Raw genomic sequence first — 4039 nt, 5'->3', positions numbered from 1 at the left:
CTAAATTTTGTTACTTGTCACGCTTTGTGTTGCTGTTACTTGTTACGTTACGCGTTACCTGTTACGCTCCTAAATTTTGTTACTTGTCACGCTGTGTTGTTGTTACTTGTCATAAATTGCATTTCTAATGAACGGGTGCTGACTTTATGCTTAAGCTATCGCTACATGGTCGGTGACGGAGACAGCAAGAACTATGAGAAAGTGAAGAACATATATCCGGGTATGGAAGTGGAAAAGCTGGAGGACAAAACCACTTTGGTAAACGATTCAAGCGTCAAATGACCACCATACGTAATTCTCTAGGAAGAGCAATGAAGGAGCAGGAAAGTTAACCGAACATCAGGTAAAAAAGAAAGTTACGAAGTAACCGGTTACCGCCACAAAATCACAGTTTCACTAAAGGTTACGCTAATATTGGCAGGTTTCACTAATGTCGTATTACGTTTCCGCTGCAATAAATGAGACGGGAAAACAAGGTGGTAACCCGGACGATCTATATAAAGCTATTTGGGCCGTATACTACCACAAAATTTCTACCGATGCTGAGCCTGATCATCGCTTTTGCCCACTGGGACCTGATAGTTGGTGTCCCTACAGACTGGCCGAAAGTGAGGGGCGTTTAAAGGTCAGTTATACTGACAGCGTTAACCTCAAGCTACGAAAATATAAAAATATCGCATAAAAAAATATTTTCAGGAATATCACCACAGGAACAACATTCTTCCGGCATGCATGGAACAGGTGAAACCAGTTTTCCAAAATCTCACTGATGAGAAATGGCTGAAACGGCTCTGTCACAGTTACCATACAAGCCGAAACGAAGCGTTTCACTCAAAGATATGGTCGCGATGCAGCAAAGTAATTAAAACTAAACAACATTTTTAATGGTTACGGACTTACGGTAACGGTATCTGTTACCAAAGACCTGAGCTGTTTCAACTACTTAGCGTCAATGATTTAGCGTAACGTGTGTTTACGATACATTACTGGTCGCTGTAGGAGCTAATAAATTTTTTTCAGTCGAGAGGGCGACGTTACAGTCGGTACGCATTGCAGTTAATCTGGCGACTGCCGAGTGGAATGATGGAAGCTATGAGACCTGTTGCGCGGTGTTCGGCGAACTGGGTTTGACTATGGAAACAGAACTCAAACTGTACCTGCAAGCCCGCGACGCAAACCGTGCAAGTCAGCTGAAACAGCGCAACGATAAAAAACTGGCTGGGGAATCTGCGAGAAAAATCCGGCGTGCTTTGAGCTCGCAGTTGAAGCGGAACCGTTACCTGTCACGAATAAGACCACTGTGAAAAAGTCACCAAAAAAGAGCAAGAAACGAAAGGCTCCGTTAACGCCCAGCAAAGCCCAGAATGGTGAATATGGTGGGGATTATGGTTTCAATTCTTGATGATGTTAGAGCTTTAGTGGTAGCTTGATAACAGCGATAAACAACAATAAAAAACTGCATCACACTTTAATTCTGTTGTCTGGAATGCGTTGACAAATCGTACGATGACCAGAAAGTAAGAAACATGCAGCAGAATTAAGAGTCTGCTATATCTTTCAGGCTGACGTTGGGGTTACCGATCTGAAATTTAGAAATTCACTTTACTGTACAAGCAGCCCAAAGTGTTCATATATTATTAAAATAAAATTAAATTAAACTGCATTAAAATAAAAAAGCATAGAGATTAGATGCGGATAATCAATATTTAGGATAATAACTACAATAAATAATAGCTATAATACAGTCATGAATATTGCGAAATGAACGAACCTCTTTATGAATCGAATCATCCGGGAACAGTAGCTGGATCACTGCGATAAATTCTGCAGGATAAATTGCAGTTTTATCGCAGATCCCCACCCAGATATCTATAAACACAAATCGAAAACGATTACGCAACACAGACGAAAATGCGTGGTACAATTCGCACTGCTAAGATTACGCATGAGCCGCATGGCGTAAAATTCACGCAGACGCAAGAAAATACCACTGGCGCGGAAGGCACGCCGAAAAATTGTATTGGGAAAGCGTAGAAGAGTACCTCGTTATTCTTACCTTTAGTTTTTTGTAGACCGCTGCGTAAACAGCATGTCGAGCTGTTTTACCCGTAGCTCGCTGTGCGTGCAGCCGTACCACTGTGTTCAGGAGCCACTGCGGGCATAAAAGGCTATAACACAATAAAGCAAATCTTCAGTCATATTCCGATACAGCAATAGATTAAGACACGGCTTACTCGTTATTTTTGAAGAGTTCACACAAAGGATCCATATTCAAAATGATAGATAAGGAAGGAGAAGAACAACGCAGTAAAAAGGTTTTGAAAATGAATTGAGAATCTTGAATTAGAAAAGTGTATTTGCCCATATGTATTGTAATCGCGGAGTTGAAGCGAAGAAGTTACGATGGTTAGGTGGCGCTGCGTTCAAAATCTTTTGTGTGGTCGGTAAAAATGACCGGCGGGGCATTATTGTTTTTTTGTTGTTTTGGTCAGTTCATGATGTTTTTCTGATCACATAAACTTTCATGTGATAGAGAAAATTTTTCTCTATAAGAAGAATGTGTTTCTGAAAACAGCTTCTCGGGAGCAGTGAAACAATTAGATCACCTTAAATCATTTTGTACCGAAGCCTTCTAAATTGCAACGGATAGGTAAGAGGCAAGAAACAATAAAAATATCAAAATAAATCAGGTCGAGATGAATATCGAGAAAAAGACGAATAAAATCTCTGTTTAAAACGTTCCTGTCTTCCCGCCTGTTAACATTTTAAAGATTGTCACTTACACATGGCACCACCGTTGTTCCGTTCTCCATGTCTATGGGTAATGGGCCGTTGGGGATGGAAAGTCACCTCGGCAATGAACAAGGGGTTATATGGTTGGAAAGCGGTAACTGGGGAAAAGGTCAGCGGAAAAGTACTGGTGAGACGTGGTCACCCGGTAGGAAAGGGACTGGCTGTATACCACAGGATTTCTCAGTCGTGATCGGACCAAAATTGTTACGAAACTTAGGCAGAGCAAATGGCAAAACCGGCGAATAGATATTACAAGCCTTTATTGGTGATTGTCAGTACACAGTAGGAAGCAAAGTTCGGAACATAAGACTGGTAGGGTAACTGTGTTGATTTTAGCGAACATGTAAGTATTTATACGGATAGTATATCTGATACAGGATATCGTGAATCATAGGGAGAATTATCGCATTAAAACATCGCTAACGTAACACTTGCATGAGTTATTATTTACCTGGAAGTGGCGTCGAATCACTTTGCACTGGAACTTCATACCCTGCATAAATATTCTGTATCTCTACATCCTGTAAGCATAATGGCAGAGTTTTTAGTACCTTTTTCTCCCGTAAACCAGATGCTGCTTATTGCGAAATTCATGGGCGTTGTAGTGCTGCTTTCCGGAAACTGTACAGCTAGGTACAACTAGAACAGATCATGCAGATTATATTTTAATTTCGTACAACGTCTGTCGACGCAGTTGCCGTCTGTCTGTCGGTTCACCTCAATTACCTTCATTGTTTGTCCCGAGAGTCGTTTGGGCAGCGTTACATTTAGTTCGAACCATTCAGTGATAGCAGTGACAGTGAAATTAAACACGTTCAGCTCCTCTGCTGGCTCCGTGTAGGGCGCTGCTTGGGCCAACACGGTAACCAGTATGGGCTGTCCTCTGTAGCGATATGATACATACGACTGGGAATCGGGTTGTATGATCAGCGGTGCGCTGACTGTCGAGAGAGCCTTCGGCATTTGGTTTTCGCCCACTCTTGCTTTGGCGTCGAACTGCAACGCCCAGCGCGGCAAATAACCTCCGCCATAAAAGGTTAAGCCGACTGAACAAACTGCATGATCGCTGAATGGCTGACACGCCCAACCACAAAATCTGCCGACTGGTACGCCCAGTGCATGGCTCCGTGTGTAGTCGCACGTAATACTGGACGCTACTTGCGTATCTATCGCAGCATTGCATCTCGGCGCTTTGACAATGCGGTCCTCGTCTTCTAGGGAGAAGGTATTTACTTCGTCTTCAACT

General features: G+C 42.5%; 1 long non-coding RNA gene across 1 annotated transcript; it reads right to left on the bottom strand.

Moving 5' to 3' along the window:
- Nucleotides 1-3244: 3244 nt before the first annotated feature.
- LOC129582878 (uncharacterized) lies at nucleotides 3245-3598 on the bottom strand. The gene is made up of 3 exons (XR_008689693.1): nucleotides 3520-3598; nucleotides 3345-3432; nucleotides 3245-3286 (listed from the first exon to the last, which is right to left on the bottom strand). It is a non-coding gene; the product is annotated as an uncharacterized LOC129582878 (long non-coding RNA).
- Between the last annotated feature and the right edge of the window lie 441 nt (nucleotides 3599-4039).

Source organism: Paramacrobiotus metropolitanus, unplaced genomic scaffold, assembly GCF_019649055.1.
Source record: "Paramacrobiotus metropolitanus isolate TYO unplaced genomic scaffold, Prichtersi_v1.0 Parri_scaffold0000008, whole genome shotgun sequence".
Lineage (NCBI taxonomy): Eukaryota > Metazoa > Tardigrada > Eutardigrada > Parachela > Macrobiotidae > Paramacrobiotus > Paramacrobiotus metropolitanus.
Note: the sequence above shows the minus strand (reverse complement) of the source record. Positions and strands in the feature narration are given on the sequence as shown.